At 40.6% G+C, this 27,112-nt stretch overlaps 1 long non-coding RNA gene across 2 annotated transcripts in view; it reads right to left on the bottom strand.

The window, feature by feature from the left end:
* Positions 1-7,032: 7,032 nt before the first annotated feature.
* LOC138351236 (uncharacterized) overlaps positions 7,033-27,112 on the bottom strand; it is a 54,880-nt gene continuing 34,800 nt past the window's right edge. For both annotated transcript variants that reach the window (XR_011222381.1, XR_011222380.1), the window contains one exon: positions 7,033-8,157. This is a non-coding gene — a long non-coding RNA (uncharacterized lncRNA). The remainder of the gene's footprint in view (positions 8,158-27,112) is intronic.

Consider the following 27,112-nt stretch of genomic DNA (forward strand, 5'->3'; position numbering starts at 1 on the left):
TAATTTGTTGAAAGGCGAGCTTTATGTCAAGAGGACGAAAGGTATTAGTAAAAGTTTTGAGTTCAGATATGAAGGGAAGGCAGAGCACAGTGCTACAATTGTTGGAAGTAGGTTTAGGATGAAGAAAATTTCGTTTAGCTTGAGAATAGGCATAGTTGATAAAATGGAAAGGGTAACCAAGGCAAGAGAAAGATTTGTAAATAGAGGAAATTTTAAAATCAAGAAACTGAGGGTCGCTGATGCGTAGAGCGCGGAGGAAGAGAGAGACGCCTGCACTTTTCTTAACAGAAGGGGGATGGTAGGAAAAGAAGTGAATGTACATGCCACTATGCATGGGGTTTGCGGTAGACAGAGAATGAGAACCCAGACACAGAGCTATGAGCGTGAACGACGTCAAGAAAAGGAAAGAGGGAATTAGATTCCCATTCAGTTTTGAAAAGGATGGAAGGAGCCAGATTGTTACGAGAGAGGAAAGGCTGGAAAAGGCTAAGGTCATAAGTCCATAAAGCAAAAATGTCATCAGCATAGCGGAACTAGAGAGAGGGACGAGTATCAATAGAAGGAAGCAGAACAGTTTTGAAGTTTTCCCTGTAGAGATTGGCAAGAACGGGGGAAAGAGGGGAATCCATAGTGACACCGAAAGTTTGAGAGTAGTGTTTACCATTGAAAGAGAATATGTTCTCTAAGAGTCAACACAGAGTCTAATGAGTTCGAGGAAAACGTCAGCGGGAAACTGGAGTGGAAGAAGGCCCTCAGTCGCCTTCCTTCTGTCTGAGGAAAGAGAGAACGTCATCAAAGGGAACATTAGTAAACAGAGAGACGACATCAAGACTAAGCATCTTACAGGAGGGCTGCAAGCGCAGTCTTTCTATGAAGTCCTGAGAGTGACGAAGGTGGGCAGGAGAAAAAGTGCCAAGGTATGGCCCTCAAAGTTTTAGCTAGCCAGGAGGCAAGAGGATAGCCGACCCTTGAGGAAATGATTGGACAAAGAGTAACACCAGGTTTATGAGTCTTAGGTAGACCATTTAAATAAGGAGAGGGGCAGATGACATGGAACCGTTTAATAAGATGGAAGCCAGAACGACAAAGACCAGAAAGCTGGCTTAGTTTGCGATTGAAGGAAGTTTTTAGGCGTTCCAAAGGGTTAGAAGTCAGGGGAGCATATGTGCGGGAGTCAGAGAGCAAGACATCTGCTTTCGGGAGGTAGTCCTCACGGTCAAGGACAACCACAGAATTGCCTCTGTCGGAAGGAAGATTAAGAATAGAGTTGTTAGATTTCAGGGAGGCAAGGGCAAGATGGAAGTGACGAGGAAGGTGGTGATATTTAGAAGAAAAATAGCTGTCAAGAACGGGGATAAGGGCCCTCCTAAAGGCAGATAAGTCCGAAAGAGCACTAGAGTTAGAATTGACAAACTTATCAAGGGAACTAATGAGGTCCATGCCACTTGAAAGTGGCATAGACAGAAGTTTATGCTACACTTGGCTGTTAAGCAGCTGTCTTTAACGTGTCACTTACGGAAAATAACGCAACGTTAAGATTGTTGTCTTGTATTAGATTCAGTTATTTATGAATAAATGGTTATTGTTGAAAAGAGAACTGTCTTTATATCATTACTTTTCCAAGACTATTGCCCCACAAATATTCTGCAACATGTTAAAACTGTTCTTGCATTCTTTAATGATGGCATGCTTCTGGATTCAAACCTGATTCATAGCCGCACACATCATATTACATTTGGTGAGAACTCGTGAGTTACCCTTAATAGTGCACTTGGCATTTGAGGAACTCAACGACCTAGTAAATTAGAACTCCCATTTTGGGAACCTGGCAGTTGCTCTCGCCTATCTGCATTCAGTCTTAAAGTACAAGCTGCTCTGGTGCAGTCGTTTCTGACTGAGGACATTTGTATTAATGTTCAAATCTCATTTCTTAACAAAAATCAAGAGAGCAATAGGGAAAATTCACACACATTCCATCACTTCATTAACACTCCCAACGTCCAGTAAGACTGTGGATATAAGCCAGGGAGCCCAACACTGAATCCACCACAATGATGGATCAAACGAACCTCCAGCTTTCCAGATAACAAGGTAAATCCACGAGTAACTTGGTTACATCATGTGAGAAGCTGTCTCATCTTGATACGACCATTAATGGCTCTAGTGTAAGTTACCACCCTCACTCAACAGTCTTTAGAATGATGGAACAATAAACCCCACTTCGTGACAGAGATGAGCCCCACTTCGGTCTGTGCGGCTGTATACGCACGCACGTACACATACATAATATGTGCATGCACGTAGACATACACAGTATTCACACGCACGTACACATACATAATATGTGCATGCACGTAGACATACACAGTATTCACACGCACGTACACATACATAATATGTGCATGCACGTAGACATACACAGTATTCACACGCACGTACACATACACACCTGTGCGAGGGATGCCTTCTCGCCTCCTCTTGACTCCCGATATTGCGAACCACCACTCGTTCACTGTCGTCAAAGCTTTTCACACTGCTTTTTGGGAACTTTCCCAGTCAATTGTCCCCAAAGATGCTTCACTGCTTGACTGACAATCACTTCCTCTGAGACTCCACGTGACAGTCCACAGTCTTTCCACTGTGAATCAAGATATGCAACGAGAGTACATTATTCCCCCTTAGTTGGTTACTCGAGATTTCACCTCAAGCTCTGTTTCTCTGAAATCACACGTGTATCTCTTCTATATATATTTCACACTGCTAGTATTTTACATACACCACCGGTGGTCTAAGGCTTGTCCTCGAACCGTTGCTGGCGTCGTAATTACACTTACAGTATGATGTATAATCCAATTGCACTGCGAAAGTTAGCAGTGATTCGGATCTGGCTTGGTTCTTGGTCTCAAAGAATACTGCACATCCAGACTTTGGTGAGACTTGCTTGCCCAGAGATCCTGGCTAGCGTGGTTTCCACCACAGTATCTGGAGTCCGAATGCTTGTCCTGGGGACCTTGAGCGTCCTCCAGGATTCCGTGACGTCTTCACCTGTTGACCAATCACAGTCCCACGCTTTATTGTGAACTCCTCTGATTGACAGCGGCACGTGGATACCACGTGACGTCATACCACGTGGCTAGTTCCACAGTGTCCCGCTAGAAGGCCATACTGTCTCAGAGGGGGGATGGGGGAGGCCTTGTGGTCACAAAACAAACGGTCCTTGTGAAGTGAGGCCTCTGTCTTACCCCCCCCCCCCTCCCACTACACTCTGTAGCCATCTGGGTACCCCCTGGGTACTGGTACCTCTGGTCGGGTCATGGAGCTGTTGCAACTCCATTGCAACAGATCCAGATGACCCAGGTCAAAACTGAGGCTCTTTTTGGACTCCTCGTGTGCAAAAGAGTCCAATGACATTCAGCTTGACACTTTGTATTTGTGTCAAATAACGAATTTAGATGTTGGAAGCACTTATGCAAGCCATACAGTTGTGCTCTGAGAGATCCAACTCTTACATTAACTCTTAACATCACCAATAAAAATGATAAGTTCATTGGTCTTTACATAGACAAGGGAGTAAACATCAGCACCCTCATACAACATTCCCAAAAAACTTCTCAAAAACTGTCGATATACTTTCTAAAATCAGATATTAGGTTCCCACTCTGCACTCCTTTCACTATTCTACTCGCTAATCTATCCTTATCTTTATTATATATTTATTGTGTATTTATTAATTTATATACAAGAAGGTACATTGGGTTTGTGAGAGTACATAACACTGGTGTTCCTACATTCTTGCAAAGCCACTAACATTCATAACTTTTCGGGCAGGTCCTTAATCTAACAGATAAGGTAAGATGAAGAGTAATATTGTAGCAAAATTTTAGTTCAACGTAATAACTACTATGTAAATTTATAGAGGTGATTACAACTGGTGAAGATATATGTCTTAATTACTAATGTTGGGGAAGTGGGTAGCACAAGATACAGTGCGAGTTTGAAGCACAAGGTAGGAAACTACGAGGATGAAATTAGGCACTTTTTGGTTTTACTTTTGAATAAGGCATAGGTTGGAATTTTGTTTAATTCTTTAGGAAGTAAGTTTAATAGACTTGACCCTTTTATTTGCATGGAGTCTTTGCACAGATTTAGTTTGACTGGTAATATCAAAGATTTAGTTATTTCTGATGTGGTGCTCAAGCGTTGTATTACATCTACCAAGGAAGAGGTTCAAGTCAGGATTAGCATTTAGGAACAAATAATAATAATATTTTATTTAGGTAAGGTACATACATACAATAAATTTTTACAAAGATTGGTTGACTTATAGGTAGAGCTAGTACATACAATGCCTAAAGCCACTATTACGCAAAGCGTTTCGGGCAAGGTTTTGTTCATGTAAATGGCACAAGAGGATGTGAGGATTAAGTGTATGTTTAGCATTTTTAGTGACTTAAACAGATGGGCTGAATGTTGCCTGAAAACAAAGTTTGTTATAGTTCTGACAGTAGAGTTTGCATGGTGATGATGGGCAGAGATAAGCTGCAGTCGCAGAACCCCAAGCACAGATACCGTATGTAAGATAGGGATAAATTTGCGAGCAGTATAATGAGAGAGCAGAGTGGTGAGGTAAAGTGGGGATTTCACTCCACTAAAAATCTCTAGTGGAGTGACACTAGAGATTTGTGAAAAAAACAGAGCTATGGGTAGTGCAAGAGCAAGGGGCAGCACTCTTATATATCATAGATGATATTTCACTAATGTTCCCAGCTTTGGTTTTAGGCGAGTGAATTATGGATATAATGTCTGTCAGGCTGACTGGTAAAAGGAGTTGAGAGTTAGTATAGGTGTAGCTGTCACAAGTCACAAGTTGTAGCTGTCACTGTCGGGTTTCCTGCCCGAAACGCTTTGTGTAATAGTGGCTTTAGGCATTGTATGTACTAGCTCTATCTATAAATCTATCAATTTTTGTAAAACCTCTTGTATGTATGTACTTTACCTGAATAAACATTTATTATTACTTATTTATTTAAATCAAGCCTGGGCCAGGGCCGAGCTTGAGGAGTAAAACTCCCAGAACCCCATCCAGGTACTATCCAGAAACATAATATCTGATTTCAGAACGTTTACTAACAGTTTTTGAAACTCTTTGTTTCAGGTCTAAATAGTAAATTGTTTGACAGAATGGTACTTTTGACTATGTGTTCTGTGTAGGTGCTGAAGTTTAGTCTCTTCTATTTATATTCTGTCTCTCTCTCTCTCTCTCTCCCTCTCTCTCTCTCTCTCTCTCTCTCTCTATATATATATATATATATATATATATATATATATATATATATATATATATATATATATATATATATATATGTCGTACCTAGTAGCCAGAACGTACTTCTCAGCCTACTATGCAAGGCCCGATTTGCCTAATAAGCCAAGGTTTCCTGAATTAATATATTTTCTCTAATTTTTTTCTTATGAAATGATAAAGCTACCCATTTCATTATGTATGAGGTAATTTTTTTTTTTATTGGAGTTAAAATTAACATAGATATATGACCAAACCTAACCAACCCTACCTAACCTAACCTATCTTTATAGGTTAGGTTGGGTTAGGTAGCCTAAAAAGTTAGGTTTATATCAGTTTAAAAAGTTAGGTTTAAAATTAACCCATTAAAATTAGGTTTAAAAAGTTAGGTTTATATTAACCTATCTTTATAGGTTAGGTTGCAAAAAAAGCTAGGTTAGGTTAGGTAGGTTAGGTAGTCGAAAAACAATTCATGAAAACTTGGCTTATTAGGCAAATCGGGCCTTGCATAGTAGGCTGACAAGTGCGTTCTGGCTACTAGGAACGACATATATATATATATATATATATATATATATATATATATATATATATATATATATATATATATATATATATATATATATATATATATTATATATATATATATTATATATATATGTTATATATATATATTATATATATATATATATATATATATATATATATATATATATATATATATATATATATATATATATATATATATATATATTCTGTTTATATATTATATTTATTTATAGTCCAAGAATCTTTCCCTCATTATTATTGGTAATGTTAACATTGTGTTTCTGAAGTTACATTTGATTTGGTGATTTACTTCCAAATAAAATGTAGTAGGTATTTTCTCTGTTTAGTGAGTTTACTGATTAATATCCATTAGTGGATTTTTTTTCATTTGTTATTTAAAATATTATTTAGAATGTGGGGGTTGGGCTCTGAAGAGATGAAGGTAGTATTGTCAGCAAATGGTATAGGTTTAAGAATGTTAGAAACATTTGGCAAATCATTGATGTATATAAGAAATAGGAGAGGTCCTAGGATCCTGCATTGTAGTACCCCTACTGTTAATGGTAGTGTGGGCGAGGTTATGTCACTGTTGGCTACATATTGGTGTTTGTCAAAAACAGATTGGCTCGAATATACTTCAGGGTAAGGCCTCGGATTCCATAATGGTGGAGTTTAAAGTAAGTGGTAGTTACGGTTTGCAGTATCAAAGGCCTTTCTTAGGTCACTGAAGTGGTCAACTGGGAACCAATTTTTGTCAAAGCCTGAGTAGATTATATCAAGCAGATTAATAATGGCATCACTGGTACTCTTTTGGGAACAGAAGCCAAACTGACAGGGACTTATTATGTTGAATTTTACAAAGTAGAAATATATGTTTGTAAATATTATTTTTAAAAATACTTTTGATAGTATACGTTAATTTGAAATTGGTCAGTAATTGTTTATGTCAGCTATCTCGCCTCCTTTATGAACTGGCGTTACTCTTGCTTTTTTAAGGATGAAAGTAAAATTATGACACTCCTTGTTTGCTCTCTTTGGTCCCTTCTCTCTGGGTGCCTAATTATTACTACGATATATACGATAGTTTTTTGAAATTACAAATGTATTTTGGAATGAATTATAAATATTCACACCTTGTAAGCGAAGAATATTGTTATAAAACAATAAGATTCAAGGGAGTTGTAATTATATTGCAATAAAATTGCAAGACTAAATACAAGGCAATAAATGGTATATCAGTGTTAATAATGTCATTCGGGTACAAAACAAATGCAATGACATTTGCGAATTTATGTGTAAATGCAATTGAAATTTACTTAAATAAAAAATTTTTGGAGGATAAATATTTTTTTCCTCAGTTCTTACAAGAGATATTTAAGTGAAAATTTGAGATGAAGGAATACATATCTCCAACAATAAGTACCACCATTTTGAAGGAAATAGGTAAATTTGTAGCGTACCGAAATATTACCTGAATATTTGACATTAACTTTCGAAAGTAGATTTTTTTTACAACTACAAGCTCTAACTCCAAGCTTAATTTCCCAGCAATTCTTATGAGTCCAATAGAATATGTGCACAGGATATAGTTCTACAACAGACATTTAAAGATTTAAAATTTAAAGCAGAAATCTTATGCATTTTATAATACTTTTTTTTTTTTAATTATACATTTTCAGGTGCATAAATCTGGTGTAAAATTCCTGGGATTCACATAAATGCTTGTTTATAGCTCAACAAGAAAAATATTGAATATAAACTACAATGTGAATTCAAGATTAAATGCTATTATGATAGCTGTATATTGTACAAAAGCTGTACATTTTATTCAAACTAGTTTTTGATTTTGAATTACAAAACTTTATCATTTTTATCGTTGAAAATTGTTGTTTTTATTATATCTAATATACGTCTAACGGAGCTGAAACTTTAGTCAGTAGGAGGGTTCTAACAGTTCCATTATGTCAAAAAAATAATTAAAATTTAACAACTTGAATTTCAGAAAATTTGGTTTTGTAATCAAAATTATGGTATAAATTAATTAATCCAAGCAGTGTTTACCAGTAATGAGGAGAGCCCTTGAGCACGAGCAGAAGGAACCAGTGTAAGGAACTAAGATGTGTGTCTCTCCCTGGCAGCTGGGGCGACTCATCACACTCATGGACCACTTCCCAGGCTTCGACATGGCAGGAATCTTCATTGTTGACAAGTCCAAACTTGTTGGAGTAAGTCTCAAGGTCTTGGCGCACGTCTGACCAAAGTCTGCCTCACCAACATTCCACATGAACTGGTCTTATTAAGCATTTCTGTTTGAATTTAATAAAAAAATATATTTTATTGACATGGCCAGATAATAGTAAGAGTGTTGAAGGAACTCATAAACCAACTGATAGAACAGTAAAGCAAGCATTTGCAGGAGAATTGCATCATTGAAGGATGAGAGAATTGACAGGAACGTGGACATTGTCAGGAAGTGAGGTAACGTCTTGATCTTGTTCGAGGCTAATGGATGGTAGAGTCGTGTAGTGGGAGGTGCGTGGTAAGACCAGTCGTGTAGTGGGAGGTGCATGGTAAGACCAGTCGTGTAGTGGGATGTGCTTAATAATACCAGTAGTGAGTGGGAGGTGATTGGTAGGACCATTAGGGAGTGGGAGAGTAGTTAAATATGTGACTAGAACCATGCGCGCACCTGAGCAGGTGAGGCAGTTAGGCCCGCGTGCTCAGGTGGTGCGCAGGTGTCTAGTCACAAAGAGATCTGGGGGTTCCCCGGGGTGGGTGTGCGTGCCGTCCGGCCGCGCGGCACTAGTCACCTGGTAGAATCGTGTTGGACTGGGATAGCGGCATGTAGGACGTTGTGGGTCATGTAGGATAAAGTGTAAGTATAGGAACTGGTGTGGTGAATAGGTGAGCAATAGTAGTAGATGAATATGTATGAGTGTGTGCTGTAGAGTTAATCGTGTGTAGATATATAGTTAAATAACAGTATGTAGGATATGTTGAGGGGGGGGGGGCCCTACCCCAGACATGGTAGGACAAACACACACCGAAACTACGACGTTGGTACAACGTTCGAACAGGCTTTAACACCTCCTAACCAGTTATAACAACCAATATAGCAAGTTGTTACAACGTTCTAATACGTCATAAACACGTTAAGCCAAGATGTAACAACTTTATTACAAGTTGTAACAAGCGGAAAATAGAGACAGTTTCGGTTTGTGTTTCCAGGGAGCTTTTAAGATGGGTGATTAGGGGTAAGGCACATAAAGGAGGTTAAGGGGAGAGGGGAAGGGTGGGGAGTGGGCGGTAGCTTTGACTGATAGCACAGGTCTCTGTTTTATGTAGAGAAGTGTATATATATTTTACTAATTCTTTGCCTGTGGTGGGGGTCTCCAATATCTTCATGTCAGAGTCGAGAGGTGTACGCGGTAGGAGGTCATAGTAACAAATGAGAGTGTGAATTTACCCGTAGTGTTTTTGTAAACAGAGTGGGTGGGGCATCCCTCTCCCTCCCTTCCCTTACCTTGCTTAAGACATAGGGCCACATACCGCCACCTAGACCTGAGGAGTGTCACCACATGGCACAAGGATGTGTGCAGTAGTGAGTGTTTTGAACCGCTCTCCTGTTGAAGGGCGAGACTCAACTGCTGGGATTGACAGCAAAACAGCATACCATACTGCTACAGACCCGAATCCAGCGTCAGAGCACGGAGCCATGAAATCAGCGCCATCTGTGAATCGCCAGCCGAAAACCCCACAACATGGACAACGCCATTTAACAAGGACGGGATATACCGGCCACAGGGGCTGGTTTCCCGTCTTAATCAGCTCGTAACGTAGCCGCTGCTGACCTCTGGTGAGGTGGCGCTTAGACAGCAACGCCATCTATGGAGTGGATAGGTGGACGTTTGTGTCTAAGCCTGTAAGTGAGGTGCCCTAGAGCGTCCCTAGTACTAATGACGTGTCTGATTACAGAGTCGACCTGGGACTGCTGTATTGGATGATGAATCAGTCTACCCAAGGCAGCCAAGGTCTCTCCACAAGTTTGCTGAAGAAGCTGTGAGTCACCCCCGGACGAACACTGCTGAGAGTGTTAGCCTGCCTGTGACGTGGCAGTATCAGGAATCGCCTTATCCGGGGTTGGCTGGTGGAAGAGACTAGCCACTGGGGTGTTGAGAGAGGAGAGTGATCAGCGGAATCACACGAGGCTCCTGCCTAGGGCTCGCAACCCTAGTATTGGTCGTGGAGTGGCCTACACAGCGGAGCTGATCGGAACCTGCTAGCTACAGGCTGGATTGTGGTTGAAGGCCTCCACGACGGAGCACCCAGTGGGACTGTGATTTGGCTGGCCTGTGGCCAGGGTAGATTCGCCGAGAGAATCCAAGAGGATTCATCGTGGGCCGAAGAAGAGAACCAGGGCTACTCATCGTGAGCACCGTGGAGCATCCTGTGTCTTCAGAGGAAGACAATTCTGCACATTAGAGTGTATTTATAACCCCGTGTGACTGATTGTTATTTATTTATGGTGGTGGTGAAATAATATATATAAATTAGAGCATTTGTATCCCTCCCCCTTTAATTTAACTTGCGTTATGGAACACATCCCTTGAAAGCCTCTACTAACTTGGGGCCGGATTCCCAAATTCTACTAACACCAGAAAAGAACCCGGTTACGCCCCAGCAGGGCCGTAACACATACTCCTGTCACAGCTCACACCGCCACATAGCAGCAGCGGCACGTAGGCCATGAGGCAGCCCACATACTACGATGTAGGAGAACTGTACCTGTGTGTGGGGTCTTTGACGGCCCGTGCACGAGTGGACTGTGTTCGCGTTAAGGTGGTGTCATATGTCGCACCCTCCCCTCACTCCCCTCCCATGCAGGTGACAGTTATCAATTCCCCACTTCACATTCCCCAGTCCTACATAAATGAGGCAAAAAAATAGTAAACACATTATATATATATATATCGCTGTATTCATATGGAGCACGTGGCAGCCTGTGATCTTGTATGTCTTTCAGCAGTCAATAAGTAGTTAAAGGGCGTAAACCCTTACGTATATAATTTGGCTGAGGAGGAAGCCTTTGGGGGAGGCGGCTCACCTCTTGGGAGTTTGACACATAACTGGACTAAATGATTCGATACCACACCATACCCAGCAGGTCCTCCATCCCCACCCCCCTACACCTAGCACTCAAGTCTGTTTACATCTTTCCCTCCGAGGTTGAGGGGGGCTTACATGTGTCTCTATATTCCCAAGAAATAGTGACTATAGCCCGAGGTATAGATCTTTTAATTTTGCATGGACTCTGAGTAATGAGCCTCATCGCATAGCAGTCTTCAATTTTCTTCTATCTAATCAAATCAGTGCCAGCATCGCTCAGTAAACTCAGTCAAAGTCAGTAAGTAAGCGTTTACTGAATGAGGGAAAGATTTTTTATACATCTTAAAAGAAGTCTACTAGTCTTCAATTTTTTTCTTTCTATCAAATCAAATCAGTGGCAGTATCACTCAGTAAACTCAGTCAAAGTCAGTAAGTAAGCGTTACTGAATGAGGGAAACAGTTTTTTACATCTTAAAAGGTGTCTACCAGTCTTCAATTTTTTTCTTTCTATCAAATCAAATTAGTGGTAGTAAGATGGTCTTCAATATTTTTCGTTTGTTTTTAAAAAGTAGAGTTTACACTTTCAAGCTAACTAGGTAGACTAGTTTTAAGGTTCTACATACATACATTCCAAGTCGAGGCAGATCACTTCAGCAAATGTGTCATTCATTATTTTAAAGTTTTTTTTTTTTGCCTGGATGCCTAGGTTAAAGACCCCATTCTCTCTCTTTTCCCATAGGCAACCTTTATTCCCCTCATACAAATTATGTATGCATGTCTACTCAATCTCCGTCGCCTCTACATCCAACACTAACACCAAATATTACTGTGCAGTCCTTGTAACACACAAAGGCATTAGTGCTGCCTGTCTGCCTCTCTCTGTCAACCCCCGGCGGTGTTTAACTCCCAGCTGTTGTCGACGCAGGCCTGCTCTCATCTCAGCTAACCTACCCTCACATCTGACGACACATGCCCTCTCGTCCATCACACGTCATTTCCTTAACCCTGTAGTCTGTCTACATTTCTCCTGGCTTCTACCATCACTCAGTAACTCAGTAAAGGCAATCGGTCAATCAGTCAAACAGCAACAGTGGACTGAAGACTCTAATATGCTATATGGATAGACCGCTTCTCTCTCGTGCTGAGCCATTAGTGAAATACCCGGCTTCAATTTGCTAGGACATAGGATCTACAGTTCCATCAGGTTGACCCTATGCCATTAGCACTGAGTGACACTGACCCGCCTTAGCAAGGTGATTGCGCGCAACATAAGCCCAGCAAAAACATAGACTTTTAATATCATAGCAACACAATGACACAGAATGTACAGCACTCTTAATATTTTTATTCAAGCACTGATAATATAGCATAATGTAAGATTTTTTTTCACATTTCATATTCATTTCAATTTAAAACAAAAGGTGAAACACAAGAACATGAACTAATAGGGTTGAGATTGGAGAAAAAGCTTTGCAGAAGATTAAAGAGCTGAGGAGACACGTTGGCTACCTACAATTCTAATATTTCTTGCAGACCTGCAGACCTGACCAGAAAAGCAGTCAGTCAGTCAGCCAAACATTTTTATAGTTTAAAGTTTTTACATCTTAAAAAAGGAGACTTCCAGTCTTCAATTTTTCTTCTATCAAATCAAATAGACATGAAGACTACTACCACATGACTGCGGGGGAGCGAGCATTCGAGCGGTGCACCTCTTGATGTCTGTCTGTCGCGTGACTGGGTTAATGACCACAATATCGCACACCATACCTGCTCTGGCATACCTCTCCCTCCTACACTTAGTAATGTAACGTGGAAATCAACTTTCTGTCTGATGACCAAATAACATTATTGAAAAGGTGAAGCATGTTTAGCCCTAGCTCTATTACATCCAAACACCAAACAAATATTATTGCACGCCTGTTTAGTTCTTGTAACACATTATATAGTTACGTAACGTAACGTGGAAATCAACTTTCTGTCTGATGACCATATAACATTTTTGAAAATGTGAAGCATATTTATGGGGCGTCAGCGTTGTCTGTCCGTCATTCTGTCTCGTTAGGGTCAAGCCTTCTTTAGAGCTCGGTCGTGTCTCCTTATCGTTGAGTTTGTCACTCAGCACCACCCTTCTCTCATCCCCCCATTAGTGCTCGCTCCAGCAGGTGTCTAATCTTTCTGTTTGTTCTTTCAAAATTGTTTGTTGACAAACAGTAATGACATTGATAATACGAGGTCTTGAATTAGATACTGACAGGGGAAAACAACAAAAAGCCATGATATTGAAAAGAAACTGAACTGAAGCTGTAAAGAATTTGAAAGTTGATTAATATATGTAGTAACGATTGAGTATAAGATTGAGTAGACATGCATAGAGAGAAATTTGTATGTGGGGAATAAAGGTTGCCTATGGGGAGAGAGAGAGAATGGGGTCTTTAACCTAGGCATCCAGGCAAAAAAAAAAAACAACTTTAAAATAATGAATTACGCATTTGCTGAAGTGATCTGCCTCGACTTGGAATGTACGTATGTAGAACCTTAAAACTAGTCTACCAAGTTAGCTTGAACATGTAAACTCTACTTTTTAAAAACAAACATATATTGAAGACCATCTTACAACCAGAGAGCCGGTCGGCCGAGCGGAGAGCACATGGACTTGTGATCCTGTGGTCCTGGGTTCGATCCCAGGCGCCGGTAAGAAACAATGGGCAGAGTTTCTTTCACGCTATGCCCCTGTTACCTAGCAGTAAAATAGGTACATGGGTGTTAGTCAGCTGTCACAGGCTGCTTTCTGGGGGGTGGAGGCCTGGTCGAGGACCGGGCCGCGGGGACACTATAAGCCCCGAAATCATCTCAAGATAACCACTGATTTGATTTGATAGAAAGAAAAAAAAATTGAAGACTGGTAGACACCTTTTAAGATGCAAAAAAATGTTTCCCTCATTCAGTAAACGCTTACCCACTGACTTTGACTGAGTTTACTGAGTGATGCTGGCACTGAATTGATATGATATAAAAAAAATTTAAGACTGGTAGACACCCTTTAAGATGTAAAAAAAATTTCCCTCATTCAGTAAACGCTTACCTACTGACTTTGACTGAGTTTACTAAGTGATGCTAGCACTGATTTGATTTGATATCAAAAAAATTAAAGACTGGCACACACCTTTTAAGATGTAAAAAAATTTTCCCTCATTCAGTAAAAGCTTACCTACTGACTTTGACTGAATTTACTAAGTGATGCTAAATGCTATTTAAATGCCGGGCCAGTAATTTGATTAGATAGAAGAAAATTGAAGACTGTTATGCGATGAAACTATTACTAAGAGTCCAAGCGAAATTAAAAGATCTATACCTCGGGCTATAGTCATTATTTGTTGAGAATATAGAGACACACGTGTAAGCCCCCCTCAACCTCGGAGGGAAAGATGTAAACAGACTTGAGTGCTAGGTGTAGGGGGGTATGGGGGGGGGGACCTGCTGGGTATGGTGAGTGGTATCGAATCATTTAGTCCAGTTATGTGTCAAACTCCCAAGAGGTGAACCGCCGGCCCCCAAAGGCTTCCTCCTTGGCCAAATTATATTTAACAGAGTTTACGCTTTTAAACTACTTATTGACTGCTGAAAGACATACAAGATCACAGGCTGCCACGTGCTCCATATAAATACAGCGATATATATATAATGTGTTTACTAATTTTTTGCCTCATTTATGGAGGACTGGGGAATGTAAAGTGGGGAATTGATAACTTTCACCTGCATGGGAGGGGAGTGAGGGGAGGGTGCGACATATGACACCAACTTAACGTGAACACAGTCCACTCATGCACGGGCCGTCAAAGACCCCACACCGGTACAGTTTTCCTACATCGCGGTATGTGGGCTGCCTCATGGCCTACGTGCCGCTGCTGCTATGTGGCGATGTGAGCTGTGACAGAAGTGAGTATGGTACGCTGTATTGCTGTCATTGAATTGCTGTCATTGGCAAAGAATTGGTGAAATTATATATATATATATATATATATATATATATATATATATATATATATATATATATATATATATATATATATATATATATATATATGTCGTACCTAGTAGCCAGAACGACCTTCTATGCCTACTATGCAAGGCCCGATTTGCCTAATAAGCCAAGTTTTTCTGAATTAATATATTTTCTCTAATTTTTTTCTTATGAAATGATAAAGCTACCCATTTCATTATGTATGAGGTCAATTTGTTTTTATTTCAGTTAAAATTAACGTAGATATATGACCGAACCTAACCAACCCTCCCTAACCTAACCTAACCTATCTTTATAGGTTAGGTTAGGTTAGGTAGCCGATAAAGTTAGGTTAGGTTAGGTAGGTTAGGTTGTCGAAAAACAATTAATTCATAAAAACTTGGCTTATTAGGCAAATCGGGCCTTGCATAGTAGGCTGAGAAGTGCGTTCTGGCTACTAGGTACGACATATATATATATATATATATATATATATATATATATATATATATATATATATATATATATATATATTTTTTTTTTTTTTTTTTATTTTTTTTTTTTTTTTTTTTTTTTGAAAAAACAGAGTACCACCTCTAGCTGGAAGAAGGGGGACCATAGCCTCGGAGGAAACCACGCATAACGCATTAGAGGGAATGTTTGGATCCCCTCCAATACAGTTTCTGTGTGCTTTTCTCCTACCACCCCCTTCCTTTTTTATTTTTTGTGCTTTATTATGCATTTGATGGTTACAAGATATACATGGGTTGATACAAAAATAATAATGCAAAAAGGTGCTTAAAGGTTATGGATCTCTTGAAAAACACAACAATGGGAAACATTGATGAATGTCACAGACGGGTTCGATCATTGTTGCAAGTAAAACACTTCTTCGAATTCCTCTGAAGTTGGACTAGTGCCCAAGACGCAACAGGCATTTCCCCTCTGAATCGCAACACTGAGGCGCTGGAACAAGAAACTTTTTGCTCTCTGGTCTTTTGTAGCGCTGATCAATTTGTCCCCCAATTCCTTCAGGAACTTCAATGCACATTTTCCCCACGAACCGAGGGTCTCCGAGCCGATCGGAACAAAGCTGTAGCAGTGTGCTAGACCTCTGTATTTAATAATTTTCTGCGATTCCCTGAAAGAAGCAGCACCACCACTTTCACGTGTGCTGTAGTGGAGGTAGGTACTGGCCAGTGTGGCAGCGCACGTGTAGTCCCATACCACTTGCTTACCATCCTTCCAAGGTAGCAAGGTGACCCCATCAGGGCGCTTCTGAGGGTCGTTAGGTCTGGATAAGTGTGGTTCTCTTTGTGCCGGGCAGCGGGCTGTGGCGAGGCTCCTCTTGATGATGTGTTGACTTCTTCATGTCTTGCAATTTTACCCTGTGATTTACGACATACCAGACCATGACGACCATATTGGTCTGCCATCGCAGTTCCGCAGATGCACCTATGTTCGGTGAGGATGGGGGCGGCAAGGCGAAGGGCAACTCCAATGCGGAGAGCGTCATGACTGAGGCGAGTTCCCAGGGCTGCATTGGGCACAGCAAATAAGAAATCCCCGGCGTGGGGTGCTGTTACCGCTAGGAGGTGGGCTTTGTTTTCAGCATCAGCGTTGTCAATCATTGCTGTGACAGTCTTTTCCATTATGGGGCTATCCCAGTGGGCCTGCTTGTGGTCTTTTGGGACTTGTGGTCGGGGTTGAGGGTGTGCAATGGTGTCCCATTGTCTGGCTGCTTCGATGAACGTTTGATCATGAGTTCCCGCTGTCTCTCTCATACGCTCTGGTAGGATCTGCCCTACCAATTCGTTGGCTGCTGTACATGAGGATAAGAATGCTGGATGTGCTACCTCAGTTGCCTTTCGTATGCCTATCCCTCCAAATCTCACTGGTAGTGTTGCTTGGTCCCACTGACTGTCATCTAAATCTAGGTTGAGCGCCTTCCTGAATATTGACCTGAGGAGCTCATCATATTGATTTAGAAGTGGGTTGCCAAAAGTTGGTGCACACCTTAAGAAGTATGTTAGCCTGGGCAAGGTAAGGCACTTTGTGAGAAGGTAGAGGGCATCGTGGGAGTCCAAGTCCCCAATTCTCTCTTCCATCCTCTTTAGGTCTCTAAACTTTTCGTCAAGGACTGCAGCAATAGCATTGTGGCCCAGAGGTGCTCCGAGTAGTGTGCTGTCGGTAGGTTTAACGACTGAGGCTTCTGGTAGAACTGATTTCACTGCTCTAATGATTACTTCACTGGATGCAATAATTTCGCACTTGGAGGGGTTAAGAACGAGACCCATGGACTCCCCCCGTGTCTTCACCAGCTGTAGGTCTTCTAGCAGGGAATCTTGTGTGCCTGCCAGAGTGCCATCATCCAGGAACCAGATGTTGAGCTCGCTGGACAGTCTGGTTGTAATTTCTCGAACCGCTATGCAAAAGAGGAACGGTGCAAGTGGGTGACCCTGTTGAATTCCCTCTGCTGAGGTGACTTCATGTTTGCCAAACAGGAGGGTTGAGTCTTTGCTGTATTCATATATATATATATATATATATATATATATATATATATATATATATATATATATATATATATATATATATATATATATATATATATATATACACACTTCTCTACATAAAACAGAGACCTATGCTACCAGTCAAAGCTACAGCCCGCTCCCCACCCTTCCCCTTTCCCCTTAACCTCCTTTATGTGCCCTACCCCTAACCGCCTATCTTATAAGCCCGGTCTCCTACCCTGTCAGGGGTAGGAGGCCCCCCATCTACACCTCCTCAGCATATCCTACATATTGTTATTTAACTATATATCTACACACGATTAACTCTACAGCACACACTCATAAATATTCATCTACTACTATTGCTCACCAGTTCACCACACCTGTTCCTATACTTACACTTTACCCTACATGACCCACAACGTCCCACATGCCGCTATCCCAGTCCAACACGATTCTACCAGGTGACTAGTGCCGCGCGGCCAGACAGCACGCGCACCCACCCCGGGGAACCCCCAGATCTCTTTGTGACTAGACACCTGCGCACCACCTGAGCACGCGGGCCTAACTGCCTCACCTGCTCAGGTGCGCACGCGGTTCTAGTCACATATTTCACTACTTGGGAGGTGCTTGGTAAGGCCATTAGTGAGTGGGAGGTGCTTGGTAAGACCAGTAGTGAATGGGAGGTGCTTGGTAAGACCATCAGGGAGTGGGAGGTGCTTGATTCAAATTCAAATGTTTATTCAGGTAAAGTACATACATACAAGGTGTGATACAAACATTGATGGATTTATAGATAGAGTTAGTACATACAATGCCTAAAGCCACTATGACGCAAAGCGTTTAGGACAAGAAAAATACTAAAGGCTAAAACTGAATATTAATTGAGATTAAAGTATAAACTGTGTTGAGAACATATATAAATATAAAAGGGGAACATGGCAGAAAAATAGCAAAAATTACAATTTGGTCGACAAACAGCATTGTTTAGAAATAGCAGACATGGATTAACATTTTAGAGGTAAGGTAGGTTACAGGGAGTTAATTAGGTAGTGCTTAGTTTTTATCTTAAACTGGTTGGGAGAGGTACAGTCTTTAACATGACAAGGAAGGTCATTCCACATTCTGGGTCCCTTGATTTGTAGAGCATTTCTAGTTTGATTAAGTTGTACTCTTGGAATATCAAAAGGTATTTGTTTCTGGTGTGGTGCTCATCGGTTCTGTTACAACCTTCAAGGAAGCTTTTAAGGTCCGGATGGAAATTAGAGTTCAGCGTTTTATATATATATATATATATATATATATATATATATATATATATATATATATATATATATATATATATATATATATGTCGTGCCTAGTAGCCAGAATGCACTTCTCAGCCTACTATGCAAGGCCCGATTTGCCTAATAAGCCAAGTTTTCCTGAATTAATATATTTTCTCTAGTTTTTTTCTTATGAAATGATAAAGCTACCCATTTCATAATGTATGAGGTCAATTTTTGTTTATTGGAGTTTAAATTAACGTAGATATATGACCGAACCTAACCAACCCTACGTAACCTAACCTATCTTTATAGGTTAGGTTAGGTAGCCGAAAAAGTTAGGTTAGATTAGGTAGGTTAGGTAGTCGAAAACTTCTCAGCCTACTATGCAGGGCCCGATTTGCCTAATAAGCCAAGTTTTCATGAAATAATGTTTTTTCGACTACCTAACCTACCTAACCTAACCTAACTTTTTCGGCAACCTAACCTAACCTAACCTATAAAGATAGGTTAGGTTAGGTAGGGTTGGTTAGGTTCGGTCATATATCTACGTTAATTTTAACTCCAATAAAAAAAATTGACCTCATACATAATGAAATGGGTAGCTTTATCATTTCATAAGAAAAAAAATTTAGAGAAAATATATTAAATCATGAAAACTTGGCCTATTAGGCAAATCGGGCCTTGCATAGTAGGCTGAGAAGTGCGTTCTTATATATATATATATATATATATATATATATATATATATATGTCGTACCTAGTAGCCAGAACGCACTTCTCAGCCTACTATGCAAGGCCCGATTTGCCTAATAAGCCAAGTTTTCATGAATTAATATATTTTCTCTAATTTTTTTCTTATGAAATGGTAAAGCTACCCATTTCATTATGTATGAAGTCATTTTTTTTTTATTGGAGTTAAAATTAACGTAGATATATGACCGAACCTAACCAACCCTACCTAACGTAACCTAACTTATCTTTATAGGTTCAGGCTTGTTCGCATTTGTGTTCCTCACGTGTTGCCCCAAAGAATGAGGTGATTTGGTAAAATGCTATGCCCAGATAACTATCCGAGTGCCGGCGGTGGGGTGGTTCAAATAGCCTCGGCTATCACCTCATTATGTCCGGTCGTGATGGTCAAGTGGATTAAGGCGTCTTGTACATACCAGATGCGTTGCTTCTGGGAGTATGGGTTCGAGTCACTTCTGGGGTGTGAGTTTTCAGTTGCATATGTCCTGGGGACCATTCAGGCTTGTTCGCATTTGTTTCCTCACGTGTTGCCCCAAAGAATGAGGTGATTTGGTAAAATGCTATGCCCAAGATAACTATCCGAGTGCCGGCGGTGGGGTGGTTCAAATAGCCTCGGCTATCACCTCATTATGTCCGGTCGTGATGGTCAAGTGGATTAAGGCGTCTTGTACATACCAGATGCGTTGCTTCTGGGAGTATGGGTTCGAGTCACTTCTGGGGTGTGAGTTTTCAGTTGCATATGTCCTGGGGACCATTCAGGCTTGTTCGCATTTGTGTTCCTCACGTGTTGCCCAAAGAATGAGGTGATTTGGTAAAATGCTATGCCCAAGATAACTATCCGAGTGCCGGCGGTGGGGTGGTTCAAATAGCCTCGGCTATCACCTCATTATGTCCGGTCGTGATGGTCAAGTGGATTAAGGCGTCTTGTACATACCAGATGCGTTGCTTCTGGGAGTATGGGTTCGAGTCACTTCTGGGGTGTGAGTTTTCAGTTGCATATATATATATATATATATATATATATATATATATATATATATATATTAAATATGACCGGAAAAGTAAGATTAATAATTCTAACACGAATTTTCTCAATCTTTCGTACATTTCTTTTCACTGTTGGAGGTAAATCAAAAATCAATTCTCCAAAATTCATTTTTATTTCTAGTCTGACGCGACACGAGCGCGTTTCGTAAAATTTATTACATTTTCAAAGACTTTAGTTTACAAATACACAACTGAATAGAACTTACGCATCTCCGACTTTGTTTATATCTGCATTTGAGAGAGGTGGATGGGGTGAGGTGGCATTAATAGGGTATTAATTTCATCAACACAAGACAGAACAAGAGGTGGCATTAATAGGGTATTAATTTCATCAACACAAGACAGAACACGAAACAATGGGTATTGAATAGAAGTGATTGTAGAAAGCCTATTGGTCCATATTTCTTGATGCTTCTATATTGGAGCGGAGTCTTGAGGTGGGTAGAATATAGTTGTGCATTAATTGGCTGTTGATTGCTGGTGTTGACTTCTTGATGTGTAGTGCCTCGCAAACGTCAAGCCGCCTGCTATCGCTGTATCTATCGATGATTTCTGTGTTGTTTACTAGGATTTCTCTGGCGATGGTTTGGTTGTGGGAAGAGATTATATGTTCCTTAATGGAGCCCTGTTGCTTATGCTTCGTTAAACGCCTAGAAAGAGATGTTGTTGTCTTGCCTATATACTGTTTTTTTGGAGCTTACAGTCCCCAAGAGGGCATTTGAAGGCATAGACGACGTTAGTCTCTTTTAAAGCGTTCTGTTTTGTGTCTGGAGAGTTTCTCATGAGTAGGCTGGCCGTTTTTCTGGTTTTATAGTAAATCGTCAGTTGTATCCTCTGATTTTTGTCTGTAGGGATAACGTTTCTATTAACAATATCTTTCAGGACCCTTTCCTCCGTTTTATGAGCTGTGGAAAAGAAATTCCTGTAAAATAGTCTAATAGGGCCAATCAACAGCCAATTAATGCACAACTATATTCTACCCACCTCAAGACTCCGCTCCAATATAGAAGCATCAAGAAATATGGACCAATAGGCTTTCTACAATCACTTCTATTCAATACCCATTGTTTCGTGTTCTGTCTTGTGTTGATGAAATTAATACCCTATTAATGCCACCTCTTGTTCTGTCTTGTGTTGATGAAATTAATACCCTATTAATGCCACCTCACCCCATCCACCTCTCTCAAATGCAGATATAAACAAAGTCGGAGATGCATAAGTTCTATTCAGTTGTGTATTGGTAAACTAAAGTCTTTGAAAATGTAATAAGTTTTACGAAACGCGCTCGTGTCGCGTCAGACTAGAAATAAAAATGAATTTTGGAGAATTGATTTTTGATTTACCTCCAACAGTGAAAAGAAATGTACGAAAGATTGAGAAAATTCGTGTTAGAATTATTAATCTTACTTTTTCGGTCATATATAATAATATATGTCTACAGGAAAGACTGCTACCAAAATATACTAATATTAAAGCGCACGACCCAGCAGCAAGGAATCAAGCCTTCACGATAAAATATCGCCAGGATCTGTTTCGTGATCAGATATACAAGGCAGAGAATGAAATCAAAGACAACAAAACGCAACTGCTTCATGCTACAAACGAGTGGAGAAATAGCAACATCGACGAAAGTATCCGTACCCGCATTGAACAACACCTCAACATCCTCACAGACCAACATCACCTCAGCACTGAAACAAGGATTATCAAGAAACTAACAACATTATATGGAGGACCTATGGCAATTCCACGACCAAGAGATGGCTTCCTGAATCTTGCAGGAATTAACCCCACTGAGGACCAAGTCACTCTCCTAAATCTGGGCATAAACTGTCACGTTATGTCCAGACCGAGTGAGATGGCCCGGAAAGTAGAGTTGGAAATTCTGTTGGACGACATATTCGACCTCGAGACACAAAAGAAGGTCACTACCAAAGATACCTTACAAGCAGAACTTATTGCAGAAGGAGGAAAGAATCGAGGCAATTACAGAGGCACCATACTGTCCCCCGAGCTCAAACCGGCAGCTAAAAGCCTTCGTGAGAACAAGGAGATAGTTGTCAGGAGAGGTGACAAGTCGCCAATATATGTCATACTTAAAAAAGACGAATATCTGGCGAAAATGAACATCAGACTCTCTGACCAAACTAAGTTCCAAAGGGTAACGAAGGACACTACAGCCGAATTAAAAGCAAAGGTCAACAAACTGATCGAAACTGTGAACGCCAAGAAATCCGGACTCCACCTGCCAAAGATTATTGGGGAATATAAACCTGGATATGCGTATGGAAATGTCAAGACACACAAGCCTGGAAACCCACTTCGGCCAATCATTAGCCAGATACCCACACCCACATACAGACTGGCGAAGCGACTCAACGGCCTGCTGACTCCTTATGTTCCTTGCGCCTTCAGCCTGAAGTCTCCAAAGGAATTTGTTGACTTACTGCGGGGCACACGGGCCACAGGGATAAGAGCCTCGTTGGACGTAGAATCGCTGTTTACCAACGTACCTGTGGACGAGACAATCGGGATGATAGCCGACAGAGTGTATCGTGATCCAGCCTGTACTCCTCTTGACATACCAGAAAATATTCTGAGGAAACTACTCCAAGCTTGTACTAAAGAGGCACCCTTCTTGAGCCCGGATGGGCACATGTATAAGCAAGTAGATGGGGTCGCCATGGGTTCTCCCCTAGGTGTCCTGTTTGCAAACTTCTACATGGGTACCATCGAGCAAAAAGTCTTAGTCGACATGAACTTGAAACCGGCCATATACTGCAGGTATGTTGACGACAATTTACACAGGTACCTGATGTCAGACATCTGCAGGAGCTGAAGGAGGCATTTGAGCAGAGTTCCGTGCTGCGTTTCACTTACGAGATGGAAAAGGATGGGAAGCTGCCCTTTCTAGATGTAACAGTCATGGAAAAGAGCAGAGGTTTCCACACTGCAGTCTACACTAAGGAAACGAACATAGGAATGTGCCTAAATGCCAACAGCGACTGCCCAGACAGGTACAAGAGGAGTGTTGTTAACGCATATGTCGACCGTGTCTCAGTCACAGCTCAGAATGGAAGCAAGTCGACGAAGAACTCTGTAGGGTAAGGCAGGTCCTAGTCAACAACGGCTTCTCCAATGGTTTCGTCGAAGACATCATAAGAAGGAAAGTGAAACGCCATGCAACCTCTGAAGAGACAACTAACACAACACCTATACCCCCTATTAGACTATTTTACAGGAACTTCTTTTCCACAGCTCATAAAACGGAGGAAAGGGTCCTGAAAGATATTGTTAATAGAAACGTTATCCCTACAGACAAAAATCAGAGGATACAACTGACGATTTACTATAAAACCAGAAAAACGGCCAGCCTACTCATGAGAAACTCTCCAGACACAAAACAGAACGCTTTAAAAGAGACTAACGTCGTCTATGCCTTCAAATGCCCTCTTGGGGACTGTAAGCTCCAAAAAACCCAGTATATAGGCAAGACAACAACATCTCTTTCTAGGCGTTTAACGATGCATAAGCAACCAAGTCAATATTGACTTATTAAATATGTGCATAGGTGACATACTTAACATAATAGTTTCTCTTGAAAAGCTTCATAGAAAACACCAACCTTACCTAACCTACTTAGTATGTTAAGATAAGCATCTTGTTGCTTCGTAATTACAATTATTACCTAACCTATAATAGGTATAGGTTAAGTAATAATTGTAATTACGAAGCAATAAGATGCTTATCTTAAGATACTAACAAGGTTAGGTAAGGTCGGTGTTTTCTATGAATCTTTTTAAGGGTATCTATTATGTTTAGTATATCACCTATGCACGTAGTTAATAAGTCAATATTGACTTTACGAATTTGCGAGAACGGGTTGAAGCAACAGGGCTCCATTAAGGAACATATAATCTCTTCCCACAACCAAACCATCGCCAGAGAAATCCTAGTAAACAACACAGAAATCATCGATAGATACAGCGATAGCAGACGGCTTGACGTTTGCGAGGCACTACACATTAAGAAGTCAACACCAGCAATCATCAGCCAATTAATACACAACTATATTCTACCCACCTCAAGACTCCGCTCCAATATAGAAGCATCAAGAAATATGGACCAATAGGCTTTCTACAATCACTTCCATTCAATACCCATTGTTTCGTGTTTCCGGGGATCGAACGAGGACTCTAGGATTATGAGTTTTAAGCGCTGTCTTATCTGCCACAGATCCTCCTGTGGCCTGTGACACACTTAGGAAGAGCATGGATAAACTAAAAGACTCAAAAGCCCAAGGTGTGAATGGAATCCAATCCAAAACCACAAAGAAACTGGCAGATGCACTATTTTTACCACTGAAACTCCTTTTCAGAAAATCCCTGGACCAAGGGATAGTTCCCTTACATTCGAAATTTTCAAATGTTACTCCTGTTTTCAAAAAAGGCAGCAGAGCTCATCAGAAAACTACCGTCCGATCAGCTTGACATCGCACATCTACAAGCTCATGGAGAGAATCCTAAGGGAGGGAATCATGCAACATCTCATAGTAAACAATCTTGTAAAATCAACACAACATGGATTTGTTAAAAACAGATCCTACCTTACAAACCTGCTCTCATCTCTGGAAACGGTAACTGGCTATTTAGACAAAGGACTTCCGGTTGATGTAGCTTACTTGGACTTTGCTAAAGCTTTGAAAAGGTACCACATGAGAAACTGGCAAGGAACTACAATCACATGGAATAAATGGGAGAATGCTGAAGTGGATAAAACAATGGTTAAAACAAAGGGTCGTGCTAAAAGGGAATGAATCTGACAGGAGGTAAGTGATGTACCTCAAGGGTCCATTTTGGGGCCAACTTTTTTTTGCCTTTTAGAACATAAGAACATAAGAACATAAGAACAAAGATAACTGCAGAAGGCCTATTGGCCCATACGAGGTAGCTCCTATTTATAACCACCCAATCCCACTCATATACATGTCCAACCCATGCTTGAAACAATTGAGGGACCCCACCTCCACCACGTGACTCGGTAATTGGTTCCCTAAATCAACAACCCTGTTACCAAACCAGTATTTACCCAAGTCTTTCCTAAATCTAAACTTATCCAATTTATACCCATTGTTTCGTGTATTGTCTTGTGGTCATACTTTTAATACCCTATTAATATCCCCTTTGTTATGTACGTTCATCCACTTGTAAACTTTGTGAACTTGTTCATGTCACCCCTAACTCTTCGCCTTTCCAGTGAATGCAATTTAGGTTTTGTAAATCTTTCTTCATATGAATGATTTCTAATTTTGGGAATTTACTTTGTCATCCTATGCTGGACACGTTCAAGTGAAACCTATATCCATTCTATAGTAAGGCGACCAAAACTGATCTGCATAATCTAAATGGGGCCTAACAAGAGCAAGATATAGCTGAAAAACAACACCAGGTGTCTTGTTACTAACGCTTCGATTAATAAATCCCAGTGTCCTATTTGCCTTATTACGAACATTTATGCATTGATCCTTTGGTTATAAATTCTTACTAATCATAATCCCAAATCCCTTTCGCAACCCAACTTCGCAATCTCAACACCATCTAGCTCGTATCTTGTAACTCTATCATCATTACCTAGCCTCAAAACTTTACATTTAGCAGCATTAAACTGCATCTACCAATCTTTTGACCATTTCAAAACCCTGTTTAGACCAACTTGAAATGACAGTGAGTCTTCTTCCTTGTTAATTTCCCTACCGATTTTTATATCATCGGCAAATTTGCAAATATTGCTACTCAACCCGAATCTAAATCATTTATATATATTACAAACAACAGAGGTCCCCAGGACAGAGCCTTGAGGCACTCCACTTACAACAGTTTCTTACTCTGACTTAACCCCATTTATACTAACTCTGTTTTTTTTTGGTATCGTCTTGCCCTAATTCAACTTAATATAGCACCCCCAATACCATGAGCCTCTATCTTTCTAATCATTATTTCATGTGGTACTGTATCAAAAGCTTTGCTAAAGTCAAGGTACACAATATCACAATCCTTACCACTATCAACTACCTCAACTATGCCTGAATAAAAAGATAGCAAATTTGTTAAACATGAATGGTCATTTGTTCTTGGACCCTGCCTTTCTAACCAATTATTTTTTTCTCTATTATGTTTACTACAAATGTCTCTTACACAAGCACACAATCACACACACACACACACACACACACACACACACACACACACACACACACACACACACACACACACACACATACACTGCATCTATCTGGACCTAAAAAAGGCTTTTGACAGAGTTCCACATAAGAGGTTGTTCTGGAAACTGGAAAATATTGGAGGGGTGACAGGTACGCTTCTAACATGGATGAAAAATTTTCTGACTGATAGAAAAATGAGGGCAGTGATCAGAGGCAATGTATCGGACTGGAGAAATGTCACAAGTGGAGTACCACAGGGTTCAGTTCTTGCACCAGTGATGTTTATTGTCTACATAAATGATCTACCAGGAGAGCCGGTCGGCCGAGCGGACAGCACGCGGGACTTGTGAT

This window comes from Procambarus clarkii, chromosome 49 (assembly GCF_040958095.1).
Source record: "Procambarus clarkii isolate CNS0578487 chromosome 49, FALCON_Pclarkii_2.0, whole genome shotgun sequence".
NCBI lineage: Eukaryota > Metazoa > Arthropoda > Malacostraca > Decapoda > Cambaridae > Procambarus > Procambarus clarkii.